Source organism: Pistacia vera, unplaced genomic scaffold (assembly GCF_008641045.1).
Source record: "Pistacia vera cultivar Batoury unplaced genomic scaffold, PisVer_v2 Contig474, whole genome shotgun sequence".
NCBI lineage: Eukaryota > Viridiplantae > Streptophyta > Magnoliopsida > Sapindales > Anacardiaceae > Pistacia > Pistacia vera.
Window position 1 is genome coordinate 294,570 of NW_022196306.1, and position 20,360 is coordinate 314,929.

Genomic DNA, 20,360 nt, shown 5'->3' on the forward strand with positions numbered 1-20,360 from the left:
CGCAACCACCACACCCCCCCACACTCCCCCCCCCCCCCCCCCCCCCCCCCCCCCCCCCCCACCCCCCCCCCCCCCCCCCCCCCCCCCCCCCACCCCCCCCCACCCCCCCCCCGCCCCCCCCCCCCCCCCCCCCCCCCCCCCACCCCCCCTCCCCCCCCCCCCCCCCCCCCCCCCCCCCCCCCCCCCCTCCCCCCCCCCCCCCCCCCCCCCCCCCTTCCCCCCCCCCCCCCCCCCCCCCCCCCCCCCCCCCCCCCCCCACCCCCCCCCCCCCACGTACCCCCCCCCCCCCCCCCCCCCCCCCCCCCCCCCCCCCCCCCCCCCCCCCCCCCCCCCCCCCCCCCCCCCCCCCCCCCCCCCCCCCCCCACCCCCCCCCCCCCCCCCCCAACCCCCCCCCCCCCACCCCCCCCCCCCCCCCCCCACTCCCCCCCCCCCCCCCCCCCCCCCCCCCCCCCCCACCCCCCCCCCCCCCCCCCCCCCCCCCCCCCCCCCCCCCCCCCCCCCCCCCTCCCCCCCCCCCCCCCCCCCCCACCCCCCCCCCCCCCCCCCCCAACTTTTACACGCCAAGAAAACACGGGCAACCAACCCTACCTCGTCAATTCATCAATTCACACAATATATATCTTGTATGACATAAAAGAAGGAATTTGCTTTCAACCCTACGTAATTGAAGGGTTTTTAAATGTTGAATGTAAAATATATGGACAAATTAAACAAAGAAAGATTAAATGTGGTCCTCGCCATTAATTGAAAATTATAAAGATTCAAGACTAAATAAAATAATGAAGTTTGAATTTTCAGTTTTGAGTTATGAAAAGAAAAATGGAAATTATATCTAATTGAATCAAACCACGACTATAAACATTAATGTAGGCGGGACGTGTCCACACTTGGTGGTTAGCCATTTTTTTTAATGAAAGATAACATTTTTTCTTTCCCCAAAAATAGTTTAGTTTTTTCTTTTTCTTTGTCATTTTATGAAAGTTTGTCTTCAAAAGTAAACTAAAAAAACAAGTGGGGACATTCAATTTAAAGGCAACCATTCACACAACAAGAGCTTTGGGCCCACCTGAAATAATTCTATCATTCTCTCAAAGGCTCCCAAAATTCATTGAATACAACACAACTCTCTAGTATCCCAACGCAGCACGCCAATGTTTCCAATGTGAAAGCAATGATTTAGTGAACAAATACTAAGGCTTGTTTGTTACACTTTAAAAAATGTTATTGTGATAAAGTGTTTAAGTTGAGTTCAGTTGAATCAAATCGAATTGGATTCGAATTTGAAAATGTCTTTGATAAATATTTAAAAATTACATCAGAGTTAATAAAAAGCCGAATAATTGTTTAGTAAATTTTTTAAATATATTTTAATACAGAATAATTCTTTGATACATTTTCTAAGAATGTTTATTATTTGATTTTGAAACTTTTGTTTTTCAATTTAAATAATATTAAATAGTTTGCTAATTTTTTATCATTAGATTTAAAAAATTCTCCTAATAATAATAATTTCAACTTCTTACTGATACATAATTAAAAACTAGAAATTGAGAACATTACAATATCGGTGCCATAAAGGAGTCATACATCGTATCTGAATAGAAATGATACTATTATAATAATGATTACAATTGAAAATGAAAATGAGTTGATAACTGTATTATAATATTCATATACAATACTAACCGATCCAATGGAAATTGTGATAATATTTTAGCCCATTATTAACTACCGATGCCAATTCAAACGGTCAAGCCTATTAAAACCATTCACATATCTTCTATGATCCATCCATGAAGACAGCACCATGGCCACTGTATTTCATAAACTTCTTCAGCAAAAGAGCCAAAATTGCAGTCGTACGTCCACAGCAGCCCACGTGAACAGGCGATCATCAACAGGTTTTTGAACCCTCATCTCTGCCCTTGGCGGCAGAGATGATCACTTGAGCCTCAAGCATAAATCTATCTTGATGCTCTAACTCCTGAAGGGCTGGGATTAGCATTGGCAGGAGCCTCTTGTGATATGCTCTAGCGACTGTCGGGCTGCGATTAGCATCGGCAGGAACCTTCTGAATTTCTTCAGTAATCCTTTCACCCACAGCAGGATTTGGAAGCCCTTCCTGGGAGGGCATACCCCCAGCATCTTGGAACTTTCTTCGGCCTCACCCTCCCTGTTGCCAGGGTGTTCTTCAGAGCACTCTAAAGGGCTGAGTTGAGGACAGGGGGTGCCTTGCTTAACATATATTCATGAATCTGTCATCCAAAAGTTATTAGACCAAAGCATGCATAATGTTAAAAACACACAAGAAGATTGGCTAAAACATACCTCATCAATGAGCTTCTGACGTTCAGGAGTCCCAAATCTTTGGGCAGCTTCTCGAGATTTGATAGCCAAAACACACCTCTCTTCTTCCTTAAATCTAGTGGTCCCCATGCACCATTTGGGTTGGTAGACATGAATGCAATTAGTGCTACAAGGGCAGTACGCACTGCAAAAAGGCAAAAATTAAGAATAAACAGATGTTGTGCATATGCCAAGTTGAAAAATCATTCAGCATTTTGGAAAATAGACTTTGCAGCATAGGTTCAAGCAAACCAAATTCATTCCAATATGAGGCAGATATCTAACCAATCTGCGAAGCATTGCCAGAACTAAACAAAATTCTATGCAGGCTAACAATGGTCGACAGTCCTGATATATCAAGCAAATGATTGACTACAAGAGAATGAGCACCACTAATAAAATGAATGCTACATCACAAGCCTTTAGAGAAAGTGGTATTTGCTAAGCTACTTTAAATGTAAGATGTATAGATACAAGAAGCACAGATACATCTTTACTCAAAATAGTTGCAAAAGGAAACACTATTGCTTGAACTGCTTTCAATTGTTTATACTGCTTTTCAAAAGATATAAAACTTAGACAATAGACCAACTTCATGATATTGTACACAGAATGGATCTTCGAGAAGACCACTCAAATCATATCCACAAAAAGCCAAGAAGAATAAAATTTACCACTTCATGATGGTTGCCAGTGCTTTGGATGGTAATTTGAAATGCTTAAGCATATCTTAGTCTGGGTTTCACAGCGCCATTAGGCTGAAAACAAAAAGCATATAAAGGCAATTAGCACATAATAACCAGGAGATGAGGAGCAATGCTTTTTAAGAGGGCAATATCTGTACAGTCAACAGCATAATGATGGGGCGTTAAATGGATATTCAGCCGGCAACTGAATCCGTCCATGATAGATTCCACCTTCAGATTCAGTACACACGGACCCTGATGGCGAATTGCCATTCAAATATATTCTCCTGTGAACAAAAACTATAAGCTTAACAACACCAAAACTTGCATAAAGCACAAAAACAACCAAATTGAAAGGGAAGACTCCCTTTCAAAAGAAAACTTCACTAGTCAGATTAGGCATATTTTTAAACATCATTAACTTCTAAGTGTCACTAATTTTTTGGTTTTTTTTTTTTTCCTGGATCACATTCAAAAACTTAAGCCAATGATAATGACCAAATCCTTGCGTAAAAATTAATCACACTCCTTCTTTCTAAGTTATAATAAATCACTCGTAATTAAACAAACTTAAATGAGAAAACTGTAATTTATAAACTTTATCTATCCATTCAGCTTCATTTGTAAATTCAACTCCAGGAAGCCCTAATTGATTTAACTCATTTACGTTACACTTATGCGACTAATAAATAAATTCTGCATGGAAGACTCCAATTTTTCAATTCAACAATAATAAAAACAAAACAAAAACACACTTCCAAAAAATCAAATTTATTTAATAAATCTATAAATAATTGAAATAAACAACAAAATTAAGTAATCCATACAAGCCACTGAAATTGAATAACATAGATCTCTTCGCTAATTATTTTCAAAAACCAGGAAAATTTAAAAAATTACTGAAAATATATAAAACTTATATGAAATAGTCATACGAACCTCGAGTGGAAGGCTGATGAAATCATCTGATGGATTAGATTTCATCTCTTTAACCTCCTGTAAGATTCTCTTCACAGATGGATCTTCAAATTGTACTTATCGTCCGCCATTGGATTTCGATTTTATTTATGATCGATCAACCACTACCGTCTGATTTGAAGACCAAATTCTTCTATACAACGAGGGAAAAGGAGAGGAGAGGGGAACTGATTTTTTTTAATCTAGCTGGGAGTCGAGGGAGAGCAATGGGGATATTTTTAACTTGAATAGGAAAATTAGAAAACAAATCCAAGTTATTTTTAGTTTTAGGGGTAAAATTATTTGATATTAAGAAATACATTTGGAATTGGAGTCTACTGTTATCTTCTTTTTAAGTCTTTTATTTTAGTATTTTTACTCAATTTTATGATATTAGATTATGGATACAATTTTTTGGCCTTATGGTAAAACACAACCCACAAGTTTAACTAGTGTTTATGCAAGGTGGAGTGGGTACGGTCGTCTGTGAATAAGGAAACAAATGTTTCTTCTTCATAACTTTGGATAATTCAAGTTTCCACCTAGCTGGATATCATCATAGGCCATTGTACCCAGAAGCAAATAGATCTGTTATTTTACATAGATCAAGTACTTAAGGACGGGAGCGAAACAAATCCCACCATAATATTTCCTCCAATCACCCACCCAAAGACCGGAAAGAAAAGTCATATTCTAGCACAATAACCTAATGTTCATTTTTTTCAAGTTAGAAACTGCTTCCTTTTAAAGACAACAATAAAAGGAAAACAAATAATGTTAATTCTGCCACAAACAACAACAGATTCTCTATTACCATGGACTTGAAAGAGCATAGGATAATGTAAAATAAAGTCTCATAATACACAGTTAAAAAAAAAAAAAACAGACATAGAGAAAATGTGTAATAGAACAATTTGGACAAAATAGAAAAGAAAAGAAAAAGAAAATCTGCATACCACTTTTATTTCAGATTTACTGGCATTTTTTGACACCCCTAGGACAGAACAGTAGTCCTGCATGTGAGACAAATTAGTCATTAGCTATGTAATGGAACAGTTAAACAGCTATCAATTGCATTACAAAGTATTCAAACATACATCTAAGACCCACAAAAAGATAATAAACTAATAAAAAATAGAGATTCCATCATCCCAAAAGAAAGCTAACTTATTCCTATACTCACCGCAACAACTATAACAACAAATCGTGCTCCTCTCTTATTCTTTTGGATTAGAGAGTGAACCAATGACATTTACTTGAGTGAATCACTTCGCAGTTTAACCAACTAATCATACAATATTAAATGCCAATATTTAAGAGTAATACCATACTAAATTATCTATTCAAACTTTTTCACATAAACGTTTTCTTAATATTAAAATTCCAATATTTAAGAAACTAAGTTTCGTTTTTTAGAGGTTAGTTCAGTCAATTAAGAAGTCCATGTAGATTAATGAAAATGCTGACTTGGGTTAGTTACTGTAGCTTTTCTCTTCAGAAACAATGTGTTGTAGCTTATATAAAATGAATTAAAAAAATACACACAAAGAGGCAAATTAAAAAAATACACAGCAGATTTAAAATGCTTGAGAGTATTTGGCTGCGGCTATTACCCTTTTATAAGACCTTATCAGAAGCATAATTTTGCTTATCACTCTTAATAACTCTGTATTCATTGGATATAGATTAACACATAAAGGTTATTGTGTTTGTTGACAGAGCAGCTTCAGATTTTATAGTGTTGAGCTGTAAAGAAAAAAAAAATCCTTGACTAAGGTGTCAGTCAAATCAAATGTTGCCAAGTGAGCTCATAATAACCTGTGTTTCGTTAGTTAGTTACTAATTAGTTAGAACTTGATTAAGCTTTGCTAATAGCTGTACATAAAGGAGCTACTTTAACAAACAATATCTTCTCATTAATAGAAAATTTACAGAAATTCAGTTTTAATGCTTCTCTCAACTTGACATATGTCATCAAAAATGGAAAATTTTCCTTCCTTTTCCTCTTTACCAAACACTAACGAAATTGAAAAAAAATGCAAAGAACTTGATTCTGATGAGTTCTTTAGCAAAAGAAAATCAACCTTCCTCTGAAAAATGATTCAAAACTTCTTCCAAGACACTGTAACAAATTTGTGTGGATCCAAGTCTCTTGTCCAAATAAAGTTCCTAATGTGCTTCATGAGATTATTAATGAGAAGATATTGTTTACTAACCCCTTTATTACAAGTCAGATAAACCTTTAGGAGAGCCATTCACTGAGATTGATAATTTAGCTGCGTGCAACAACACCTTAACCCAATTGATGAAGATTGGATCAAACCCACAGGCTGCTAGAACACAAAGAACAAAATCCCAGCATACAATATTAAAAGCTTAAGTAATGCCAAATTTGAGACCAATGTTGTTGCCTCTGACCTTCTTCCCTACAAGCTGAACATTTTCGAAAACCATGCCATTACAATAGGAGAATTATAAAGCTTCTTATAAAAATCAACAATATACTCACTAACAATAACCTCATTTAAAACAGTGACTCCATCCATATCTAAGCTGTGCATTTTGGACCTAGCATACCTCACTTTAGCATGGGCATGAAAGAAATGAGTGCATTTGTCACCATCTTTAAGTTAAGAGACCTTATATTTTTAAAATAAGCTAATCAAATCCCAAACCACATCAAAATTTAAACGAAGAGAGAAACAAAAACACCAACATAAAATTAAAGCATTTCCAAAGTCGAACAGCAAACAAAACACAAAAACAAAATAAAGAATCAACAGCAAAAACTAACCAAAGAGATCGAGAAGAAAAGGTGATCAAGTGAGTGATGGAAACAACAAACTGAATCTGTTCATTGCCCCAACATTGAAAACCCTAACCTATCGGAGTCATCTCCGATCGGCCGAACACTGTGTTGNAAATATATCTTGACAAATTAAAAAAAGAAATATCATATCTTGTAAATTTATCATTTAAATTACAAAAATGTAAATAAGAGAAAAAATGGAACCATATGTCAATACATAGCTTAACCATATATATCTTGAATGGACAAAAGAAGAAATATATTTTCAACCCTACGTAATTAGAGGGTTTCTAAATGTTGAAATGTGAATATATAATGACAAATTAAACAAAGAAATATCATAAACCTTATTGAAAGAAAAATAAATTTTTTCTTAACCTACGTGTTTGAAGAACTTTTAAATGTTGAAATTTCAATATATATCTCGAACTAGATAAAGAAATATCATAAACCTCAAGGTGATAGATTCCTTATGGGTCACTCGTAAATTTCCTTCTTTTGGTCATAAAAATCTCTATCAAATAATAGAATAAATTGAATGGCCAACAACTTTTCATCCTTTAATTTACTATAAGATTAGTTGTTAAGTCTTTCATTAAAGAAGAAAAAAAAAAAGACATATATTGCAAATTTGTCGTTTAAATTACGAAAATGTTAATAGTTACGTCTTTTATTAAAAGACAAAGAAAAAAGGGAACATATGTCAATTCATATCTTAATAATATATATCTTGTATGAATAAAAAGAAGGAATTTGCTTTCAACCCTACGTAATTGAAGGGTTTTTAAATGTTGAAATGTAAATATATATGGACAAATTAAACAAAGAAAGATTAAATGTGGTCCTCGCCATTAATTGAAAACTTATAAAGATTTCAAGACTAAATAAAATAATGAAGTTTGAATTTTCAGTTTTGTAGTTATGATTAAAGAAAAATGGAAATTATATCTAATTGAATCAAACCACGACTATAAACATTAATGTAGGCGGGACGTGTTCCACACTTGGTGGTTAGCCATTTTTTTTAATGAAAGATAACATTTTTTCTTTCCCCAAAAATAGTTTAGTTTTTTCTTTTTCTTTGTCATTTTATGAAAGTTTGTCTTCACAAAGTAAACTAAAAAAAACAAGTGGGGACATTCAATTTAAAGGCAACCATTCACAAACAAGAGCTTTGGGCCCCAACTGAAATAATTCTATCATTCTCTCCAAAGGCTCCCCAAAATTCATTGAATACAACACAACTCTCTAGTACTTCCAACGCAGCACGCCAATGTTTCCAATGTGAAAGCAATGATTTAGTGAACAAATACTAAGGCTTGTTTGTTACACTTTTTAAAAAATGTTATTGTGATAAAGTGTTTTAAGTTGAGTTCAGTTGAATCAAATCGAATTGGATTTGAATTTGAAAATGTCTTTGATAAAATATTTAAAAATTACATCAGAGTTAAATAAAAAGCCGAATAATTGTTTAGTAAATTTTTTAAAATATATTTTTAATACAGAATAATTCTTTGATACATTTTCTAAGAATGTTTATTATTTGATTTTGAAACTTTTGTTTTTCCAATTTAAATAATATTAAATAGTTTGCTAATTTTTTTATCATTAGATTTTAAAAAAATTCTCCATAATAATAATAATTTCAACTTCTTACTGATACATAATTTAAAAACTAGAAATTGAGAACATTACAATATCGGTGCCATAAAGGAGTCATACATCGTATCTGAATAAGAAATGATACTATTATAATAATGATTACAATTGAAAATGAAAATGAGTTGATAACTGTATTATAATAATGATTACAATTGAAAATGAAAATGAGTTGATAATTGTATTATAATATTCATATACAATACTAACCGATCCAATGGAAAATTGTGATAATATTTTAGCCCATTATTAACTACCGATGCCAATTCAAACGGTCAAGCCTATTAAAACCATTCACATATCTTCTATGATCCATCCATGAAGACAGCACCAGGCCACTGTATTTCATAAACTTCTTCAGCAAAGAGGCCAAAATTGCAGTCGTACGTCCACCCAGCCCACGTGAACAGGCGATCATCACAGGTTTTGAACCCTCATCTCTGCCCTTGGCGGCAGAAGATGATCACTTGAGCCTCAAGCATAAATCTATCTTGATGCTCTAACTCCGAAGGGCTGGGATTAGCATTGGCAGGAGCCTCTTGTGATATGCTCTAGCGACTGTCGGGCTGCGATTAGCATCGGCAGGAACCTTCTGAATTTCTTCAGTAATCCTTTCACCCACACAGGATTTGGAAGCCCTTCCTGGGAGGGCATACCCCCGCATCTTGGAACTTTCTTCGGCCTCACCCTCCTGTTGCCAGGGTGTTCTTCAGAGCACTCTAAAGGCTGAGTTGAGGAACAGGGGGTGCCTTGCTTAACATATATTCATGAATCTGTCTCCAAAAGTTAATTAGACCAAAGCATGCATAATGTTAAAAACACCAAGAAAGATTTGGCTAAAACTACCTCATCAATGAGCTTCTGACGTTCAGGAGTCCCAAATCTTTGGGCAGCTTCTCGAGATTTGATAGCAAAACACACCTCTCTTCTTCCTTATAATCTAGTGGCCCCATGCACCATTTGGGTTGGTAGACATGAATGCAATTAGTGCTACAAGGGCAGTACGCACTGCAAAAAGGCAAAAATTAGAATAAACAGATGTTTGTGCATATGCCAAGTTGAAAAATCATTCAGCATTTTGGAAAATAGACTTTGCAGCATAGGTTCAAGCAAACCAAATTCATTCCAATATGAGGCAGATATCTAACCATCTGCGAAGCATTGCCAGAACTAAACAAAATTCTATGCAGGCTAACAATGGTCGACAGTCCTGATATATCACTAAATGTTGACTACAAGAGATAGCACCCACTAATAAAGAATGCTACATCACAAGCCTTTAGAGAAAGTGGTATTTGCTAAGCACTTTAAATGTAAGATTGTAAAGATACAAAAGCACGATACATCTTTACTCAAATAGTTGCAAAAGGAAACACTATTGCTTGAACTGCTTTCAATTGTTTATACTGCTTTTCAAAAGATATAAAACTTAACAATAGACCCAACTTCATGATATTGTACACAGAATGGATCTTCGGAAGACCACTCAAATCATATCCACAAAAAGCCAGAAGAATAAAATTTACCACTTCATGATGGTTGCCAGTGCTTTGGATGGTAATTTGAAATGCTTAAGCATATCTTAGTCTGGGTTTCACAGCGCCCATTAGGCTGAAAACCAAAAGCATATAAAGGCAATTAGCACATAATAACCAGAGATGAGGAGCAATGCTTTTAAGAGGGCAATATCTGTACAGTCAACAGCATAAATGATGGGGGCTTAAATGGATATTCAGCCGGCAACTGAATCCGTCCATGATAGATTCCACCTTCAGATTCAGTATCACACGGACCCCTGATGGCGAATTGCCATTCAAATATATTCTCCTGTGAACAAAAACCATAACCTTAACAACACCAAAACTTGCATAAAGCACATTATCACTACAACAGCTCCATTAGGTAGATGCTTGTGCTTACTATGTTGTCTTTGACAACAAATATAAAAACAAAATTGAAGAGGGATGTATCTCCCATTTCACCTTCTAATTTCCCTAAACATATCTTTCTTTTGTGGGACAAAATATTAAAATATAATTTTACCTACTACTGAGAACTGGTTAACCCTTCCACAGCTCAATAGAGATTTCACCAAGTATCATCTATCAAACCAGGAATATGATTTCCAGGATAAGAAAATTTAAAATGAAAATACAAAAATGCACATGCAACTATCTCCTGTTCGCTGTCTTTCCCTTGCTTAGATCTGCAAGCTCCTCAATAAGCTTTCTCTCTTCGCTGCTCAATCTTTTTGGGATTTCAACTTGCATGAGTACCAACTGATCTCTTCTCGTGTTGCTTTTATTTAGTACTGATACCCCTTTCCTTGCCATTACAAATGTTGTGTTTGGCTGTGTCCCAGCTGGGATCTTCAAATCAAACATGCAATCCACCGTCGGGACCTTGATTGTAGTCTCCAAAATTGCATCTATGTATGAAACTTTGCAGGTGTACAAAATGTTGGTGTCATCACGTTCTATTACAGGGTCTGGGGTAACATCAATAACGACAAATAGATCACCAGGAGATCCACCTCTTCTTCCAGCATTTTCTTCGCCGCGCACACTTAAACGGCTACCAGTGTCCACACCAACTAAAACTTTTAGACTGATCCATTTTGTTCTCCTCACACATCCATCCCCGGAACATGTGTTGCATGGAGTAACACTTCCCCAGTCCCATTACAAGAAGAGCTGGTCATTACCTGCTGGAAGACACCTAAAGGAGTCCTTGCTGATGAGACAACTTGCCCTTGCCCACCACAGGTAGTACATTTATATGGCTTCNGTTTAAATTACGAAAATGTAAATAGTCTCGTCTTTTATTAAAAGACAGAGAAAAAAGGGAACCATATGTCAATTCATATCTTAATAATATATATCTTGTATGAATAAAAAGAAGGAATTTGTCAATCCTACATAATTGAAGGGTTTCTAAATGTTGTAATGTAAATATATATTGACAAATTAAACAAAGAAATATCAAATGTGGTTCATGCTATTAATTAAAAACTCATTAAGATTTCAAGACTAAATAAAATAATGAAGTTTGAATTTTCAATTTTGTAGTTGTGATTAAACAAAAACGGAAATCATATACAATTGAATCAAAACACGACTATAAACATTATTGTAGGCGGGACGTGTTCCACAAGTGGTGGTTAGCCATTTTTTTGAATGAAAGATAGCATTTTTTCTTTCCTTACAAATAGTTTAGTTTTTTTTCTTTTTCTTTGTCATTTTGTGAAAGATTGTCTTCACAAAGTAAACTAAGAAAAATAAGTGGGGACATTCAATTTAAAGGCAACCGGTCACAAACAAGAGCTTTGGCCCCCAACTGAAATAATTCTATCATTCTCTCCAAAGGCGTCCCAAAATTCATTGAATTCTACACAACTCTCTAGTACTGCCAACACGGGACGCTAATGTTTCCAATGTGAAAGCAATGATTTAGTGAACAAATTCTAAGGCTTGTTTGTTACACCTTTTTAAAAAATGTTAAATGTGAAAAAGTGTTTTAAGTTGAGTTCAGTAAAATCAAATCGAATTGGATTTGAATATAAAAATGTGTTTGGTAAAATATCTAAAAATTATATCAAAGTTAGAAAAAAAACCGAGCAGCTGTTTAGTATATTTTTAAAAAAAAAATTTTAAGACAGAATAATTGTTTGGTATATTTTCTAAGAATGTTTATTATTTGATCCGGAAACTTTTTTTTTTTCAGTTTAAATAATATTAAGTAGTTTGGTAATTTTTTTATCACTAAATTTTAAAAAAATTCTCCATAATAATTTCAACTATTTAAAACTAGAAATTGAGTGCATTACAATTTCGGTGCCATAAAGGAGTCAAAATAAGAAAGGATACACTGTATTATAATAATGATTACAATTGTAAATGAAACTGAGTTGATAATAATTATACTGTATTATAATAATCATTACTTAATACTTACAATCATTGGGATGTATAAAGATGAATATATCAAGGATCATATTCATATACAATACTAACCAATCCAATGGAAAATTGTGATTAATATTTTAGCCCATTTTTAACTACTGATGCCAATTCAAACAGTCAAGCCTGCTAAAACCATTCGCATATCTATAATCCATCCATGAAGACAGCACCATGACCACTGGATTTCATAAACTTCTTCAGCAAAAGAACCAAAATTGCAACAGTAAGTCCACCAGCAGCCCACGTTAACAGGCGATCATCAACAGGTTTTTGAACCCTCATCTCTGCCCTTGGCGGCAGAGGATGATCACTTGAGCCTCTAGCATAAATCTCTCCTGATGCTCTAACTCCTGAAGGGCTGGGATTAGCATGGGCAGGAGCCTCTTGTAATGCTCTAGCTACTGTCGGGCTGGGATTAGCATCGGCAGGAACGTCCTGAATTTCTTCAGTAATCCTTTCACCCACAGCAGGATTTGGAAGCCCTTGCTGGGAGGGCATACCCCCAGCATCTTGGGAATTTTCTTGGGCCTCACCCTCCCTGTTGCTAGGGTGTTCTTCAGAGCAGTGTAGAGGGCTGAGTTGAGGAACAGGGGGTGCGTTGCTTAACATATATTCATGGATCTGTCATCCAAAAGTTAATTAGACCAAATCATGCATAATGTAAAAAAACACACAAGACAGATTTAGCTAAAACATACCTCATCAATGAGCTTCTGACGTTCAGGAGTCCCAAATCTTGGGCAGCTTCACGAGATTTGATAGCCAAAACACACCTCTCTTCCTTCTTATGAGGTAGTGATCCCCATGCACCATTTGGGTTGGTAGGAATGAATGCAATTAGTGCTACAAGGGCAGTACGCACTGCAAAAAGACAATTTCTTTAGCCCAGAGCAAAAATTAAGAATAAACAGATGTGTGTGCATATGCCAAGTTGAAAAATTTGAGGCAGATATCTAACCAATCTGCTAAGAATTGTTTCTAAAGAAGCAGCAATATTCAATGGTTTTTTAAACAAAATTCTATTCAGGCTAACAATGGTCTACAGTCCGAATATATCAAGCTAAATGATTGACTGCATGAAAATGAGCGCCACTTATAAAATGAATGCTACATAACTTCACAAGCCTTTAGAGAAAGTGGTATTTGCTAAGCTACTTCAAATGTAAGCTGTATAAGATACAAGAAGCACAGATATATCTTTATTCAAAATAGTTGCTAAGGGAAACACTATTGCTTGAACTGCTTTCAATTGTTTATACTGCTTTTCAAAAGATATATACTCAAAGATATAAAACTTTGACAATAGATCCAACTTCATGATATTGTACACAGAATGGATCTTCGAGAAGACCACTCAAAATCACATCCACAAAAAGCCAAGAAAAATAAAATTTACCACTTCATGATGGTTGCCAGTGCTTTGGATGGTGATTTGAAATGCTTAAGCATATCTTAGTCTGGGTTTCAAAGCGCCCATTAGGCTGAAAACCAAAAAGCATATAAAAGGTAATTAGCACAGCTTAACAACACCAAAACCTTGCATAAAGCACAGAAACAACCAAAATTGAAAGGCAAGACTCCCTTTCAAAAGAAAACTTCACCAATCAAATTACGCATATTTTTAAGAAAAATGCTACGGACACCGACGCTTTGCATTGAATTTTTACACCGAACGATGTATCCACTGAATCAGACAAGCCACGTATTATGTTAACAAATATTTCGCGAATGAACGGCCATCCATCAAATATGGACGACCGTCCATTGTTATAGGACGTTCGTTCATTTGAAATGGACTCCCGTTTATATTATATGGACAGTCGTCCACCTAGAATGGGCACCCGTTCATAGTTTAAACTAAAAAAAATTGGCCTAAATTGTCTATGGATGCCCGTCCTCTTATGAGGACGGGCGTCTACACTGTAAAGTTTAAAAAAACAATTAAAAAAAATTTATGGACGCCCATCCATTATTCAGTGGATGGGTGTCCCTCGCTGCTTAAATGGACTAAGAATCTTCTTAAATGGTCATTGCATAAACATTTTTGCTCAGTTTGTAATCTGCTTATGACCCACGTTATTTGGAATCTGCTTATGACCCACGTTATTTGGAATCTGCTTATGACCCACGTTATTTGGAATCTGCTTATGACCCACCTACTAAATGGACTATAGAATCTGCACTGCAATTAATCAATTTCCATCTTTCTTCTAACCATTTTCATTAATTCTGCTACAATTACGTATCCAATCATGTTTATCCTATGTATATATAACATACATGGCGATAAAATTTGCAGCATGAACTTTTTAATACACATGAGACTGCTAGTGAGAGTGTTTTGTAACAACTGAGCAATCCTCATATACAGTTTTGAGCTACTTTTGAGAATCAAGAAGCTCAAAAATCATTGATCCAGTTGAGGCTGTGGACATAAGTTATGAGAAATATGGAGCTGATGTTGCTACCTTTCGTGACCCATAAGTGTCATGATTGCCAGCAGGTTTGTTGGCCAATTGATGTTTGTGGCGTTTGAGAATAGATGCCAGATTCTCTTTTCCCTCTGGGAAAGCCACATCACCAGCAGCAGTGCCTGTTCATCCCTTTCGACAAGATATAGCAGTCTCTACGTCCTTACTGATGTCTAGAAGCATCGCTGTAGTTGTGCATTTCCCTTTTCTTGGTTTTGCAGTAGGGGGCAACATGTTTGTTCAGTTTGGAACAAACGAGCTCTCATCCCTCATTGCAGTGCAGATCCTCTTGAGGTACTCTGTTTTAATCAGTTTTGCTTGCTTTTGAGCAATAAAGAATAAATCACTCATAATTAAGAGTAATGCTACGGACACCGAAATTTTACACCAAATTTTTGTACCGAAGGACATGGCAACCAGTCAGACGCGACCACGCTGGAGTCTTTCGTGAATGAATGGCTGTCCAATATTTTTGGATGCCCGCCCATATTTAATGGACTCTCGTTCATATTGTATGGACGGGTGTCCATTTGCGTCCAATTTTTTTTTTTAAAAAAAATAATGAACTTGGCATTACTCAAAAGCAAGCAAAACTGATTAAAATAGGGTACCTCAAGAGGATCTGCATTGCAATGAGGGATGAGAGCCCTTTTGTTCCAAACTGAACAAACATGTTGCCCCCTACTACAAAACCAAGAATAGGGAAATGTACAACTGCAGTGATGCTTCTAGACATCATTAAGGATGTAGCGACTGCTATATCTTGTCGAAAGGGATGAACAGGCACTGCTGCTGGTGATGTGGCTTTCCCAAAGGGAAAAGAGAATTTTGCATCTATTCTCAAATGCTACAAACGTCGATTGGCCAACAAACCTGCTGGCAATCATGACACTTTTGGATCACGAAAGATAGCAACATCAGCTCCATATGGCTCATAACTTATGTCCACAGCCTCAACTGGATCAATGATTTTTGAGCTTCTTGATTTTCAAAAGTAGCTCAAAACTGTATATAAGGATTGCTCAGTTGTTACAAGATACTCTCACTGGCAGTCTCATGTGTACTAAAAAGTTCATGCTGCAAATTTTATCGCCATGTATGTTATATATACATAGGATAAACATGATTGGATATGTAATTGCAGCAAAATTAATGAAAATGGTTAGAAGAAAGATGGAAATTGATTAATTCCAGTGCAGATTCTATAGTCCATTTAGTAGGTGGGTCATAAGCAGATTCCAAATAACGTGGGTCATAAGCAGATTACAAATAACGTGGGTCATAAGCAGATTCCAAATAACGTGGGTCATAAGCAGATTACAAACTAAGCAAACATGTTTATGCAATGACCATTTAAGAAGATTCTTAGTCAATTTAAGCAGTGACGGATGCCCATCCACTGAATAATGGATGAGCGTCCATAATTTTTTTTTAATTGTTTTTTTAAACTTTACAGTGTGGACGCCCGTTCTCTTATGAGGACGGGCGTCCATAAACAATTTAGGCCAATTTTTTTTAGTTTAAACTATGAACCGGCGTCCATTCTAGGTGGATGACCGTCCATATAATATGGACGAGAGTCCATTTCAAATGAATGACCGTCCAATAACAATGGACAGTTGTCCATATTTGATGGACGACCGTTCATTCGCTGAATATTTGTTAACATAATATGTAGCTTGTCTGATTAAGTGGACACGTCATTCGGTGTAAAGATTCGGTGCAAAGCATCAGTGTCCGTAGAATTTTTCATAAATAAATTATGCATGAAAGACTCCAATTTTTCAATTCAACAATAATCAAAACAGCAACAAAAACACATTTCCAAAAAATCCAAATCTATTTAATAAATCTATAAATATTTGAAATAAACAACAAAATTAAGTAATCCATACAAGCCATTGAAACTGAACAAATAGATCTCTTTGCTAATTATTTTCAAAAACCAAGAAAATTTTAAAAAATTATTGAAAATATATAAAACTTATACGAAATAGTCATACAAACCTCGAATGGAAGGCTCATGAAATCATCTGATGGATTAGATTGCATCTCTTTAGCCTCCTGTGAGACTCTCTTCACAGCCAGATTCTTTAAATTGTACTTATCGTCCGCCATTGGATTTCGATCTTATTTATGATCGATCAACCACCACCATCTGATTTGAAGACTAAATTCTTCTCTACAACGAGAGAAAAGGAGAGGAGAGGGGAACTTATTTGTTGGCTGATTTTTTAAGTTCCCAAGATCAATTAATATTTTGTAAGTGAGAAAGTAAAGCTCCGATTAGTAATTTTAGTGGGTCTTGTGGGATTGAGTGCAACTGCAAAGGATAAATAAATGAGTAATGATAAATTTACAACCTAATTTCACAACTTTCTCTCACAATTTTTAACGTGACAGTTGCCTGAACTCAGAAGTGTATATAATAATATATACTCTTTATTCTATTTTTCATTTAAGCACATTTGGACCTAACTTGATTGGTCCATTTGGCACTATATTTGTCTAGTCCATAGATCATCAAGTAAGGTCACTGCACAAGAATATTACCTTGTAAGTAATGACAGTCATTAAGACTGTAATCTGTTTTTATTATCTATAGTATAATTGCATTAAATTCATTTATTATTATTATTATTATTATTATTACTATTATTATATATATATGGAAAGACCACAATTAACATAACAAGAAATATATATGTTATTATGGAAAGACCACAATTAACATAACAAGCAAAAGTAATTAGATGTGTATCAAATTATCAATGATATTGCTCCATGAGTTACAAAACTAGCTAGCTACTTCATCTTAATTTTTGAATGGGCGAGGCATATTTAAAATTTCCAATTTCACTTCTAGAGGCTCAACGGATGGGGTAGGAGCTTTATAACACACATCATCATGAAGAGTCTGATTCGACCCCTCTGGAGATTGTGGAGAGGGGGTAGGAGCTTTATAATACACATCATCATGAAGAGACTCAGTCGACCCATCTACAGATTGTGGAGAGGGGGCAAGAACCTTATCATGATGATGATGATGATGATGATGATGATGATGATGATGATGGTGGTGGTGGTGATGGTGGTGGTGGTGGTGATGGTGGTGGCGGTGGTAGTGGTGTTTATTATAACATCTTGACCCCTCTAGAGAGTTTGCGAAAGAAGCAGAATATTCTTCATCAGCTGCTTCAGGTGTAATCATTATTATATATAATGGTTATGTATAAACAACATTTGAAATGCATGCATAAATTAATACTCACCAAAGTGACATTAAGATTAGTTCATTCTTACCAGAAAGTAAGAGGACCAAGAGCAAGAGAATGAATGAAAGCGGTTTTATCTCCATGATTAAGACTAATTTTGACTAAGCAATAAGCAGTGGACATGTTGATGGTTCATGATATGGAAGAGACCCAGTACCTTTAGGCATAAATGACATACTCTAATTGACATTATATTTATATATGGGTACAGTAGCGGATCCAGAAATTTCTGTTAGGGTGGGCCAAAATAAAAACTAATTATACTTTAATATTTTTGTCCATTAATATTTTCGTTAAGGTGGGCCAAAATCTAGAAATTGTATATATTAGTATTTAAAAAAAAATTGAGGGTGGGCCAAACTAGGCTGGATCCACCCCTGTATGGATATACAATTAATTAATTAATTAATGTGTCATTAAGACTATAATCTGTGTTCTAGATTTTTATTATCTACTACTTCATGACTGCATTAAATTCATTTCCATGTTAGTGTAAAGCTTATTTTTGAACTTTAATAAGTGATACATGTTTTTTTTTGTTAGTGACCGTAGTGTCCAAACCAGTTTACACGTACCTCAACTAATCTCAGAGTTTATTGAATATCCTACAAGCCCAATATCATTGTATTTATTAATTTATTATTTAAAGAAAAATTCGTCAATAAATTACTTATATTTTTGTAGAAAATAAATAAATAATTAATATTACTATTTTTGTTTTCTCATCTAAATGCTTCTTATGACTGAGCACGTGTATAGCACGTGATATTAACCCATTCAGTTATCGTCCCACTAGTGCTGCTACTGCATAGTTTTGGGCCTACTATGTTAATGGCCCACTCAAAAGCCCATGAAGCTTTCATGAGCCCATTACATTAAATAATTAGGGGAAGTTTCAACTAATCAACTACAAATTAAAAAAAAAAAAAAATTTATTTGGACTGACTTGCTTCATTAGATGCCCTCATTTGAGGAGAACTTGATGATCTCAGGAATTCTTTGGGCGTAGCCAAAGTATACTCAGTGGGGATAGTTGACCCTACTGAAATTATTAAAAATATGTATATATTTTATAGTAATTAATAATTTTGATCTCATCCAAATTTTATTCATATTTTATTGATCTTATTAAGATATTTTTATATTTTATTAATCCCGATATTCAAAAATACTTATATTTGTTTTTTTACCAACTTAGATCTTTTAACCCATTAACTATAAATCTTTGTTACGATTATACAGACATTTTTTCAGAGACGATAAGACCCCGGAATCTGATTTCAATACTAATCCCAATTTCCAATACTAGATCATTATCAGTTTTTCTTGTAAACGAGGGAAATATTTGTGCATATAATCTGAACAGGCACCGTATGTTTATTTTGATTATCATTTTAAATTGTAAACAAATACAGAGAAAATTTGTCGTCTCAATTCTGTTACAATCAACGTTACTCAGCTAGCTACTTCACCCTGAATTAAAAAATCAAAACATGGCGGTGTGTGCAAGAATTGGAGGCCAATATCATTCTTAAGAAGTAGGAAGATCGAAGGGAAGGATTGCTCCAGTGTTCATTCAACATCTTCAAACTCCCAACTACTAGGATTCCGCATGCTCATGTTCCTGGAGTTCTCTCTAATTCTATTTCAGTGTCTAAAGCAATCTTACCCCATCCACTTTCAACTTCCGCATAATCCTGAAACAGTATAATTAATCATTCTAATAGTTCATTAAGAAAATCTAGAATCAAATCTCAGTAATATTTTTTTATATGCAATTTACCGTCTTCATTAACTTGGCCTCCAATACCTTCACATCTACCAGAATCTTAATCCCTGTCATAAAATGAAAATAAAAATAAAAATAAAAATAAATCAAGTATGTTGATGGAGCATGTTAACTTCAGACAGAGAAAGAGAAAGCTTGTACAGAGATGTGAATGGTAGGGGTCTTTGCATCTGGTAAATCGCTAATCCGATTATGACAAAATTCATCAAATTCCGCGTTGCTTCTTTCACTGGAATTGTTACTGAGGAGGATGAACAACTTGGAGAAGATAGAGAGCGAAGCTCCATCATAGAGCTAAGAAGAAACGAGTTTAATGGTGTGAATGTAATTGAGATGCAATGGTGAAACTAGAGGGGACGAGTATTTATAGTGGCATTGATATGTTATGCCATTAATACTAATACT

The 20,360-nt window shown here is 35.7% G+C and overlaps 3 pseudogenes; all 3 read right to left on the reverse strand.

Moving 5' to 3' along the window:
• Nucleotides 1-1,692: 1,692 nt before the first annotated feature.
• LOC116146180 lies at nucleotides 1,693-4,548 on the reverse strand (annotated as a pseudogene).
• Nucleotides 4,549-8,913: 4,365 nt separating this feature from the next.
• On the reverse strand, nucleotides 8,914-17,106 carry LOC116146176 (annotated as a pseudogene).
• On the reverse strand, nucleotides 12,375-13,931 carry LOC116146177 (annotated as a pseudogene).
• Nucleotides 17,107-20,360: the final 3,254 nt, after the last annotated feature.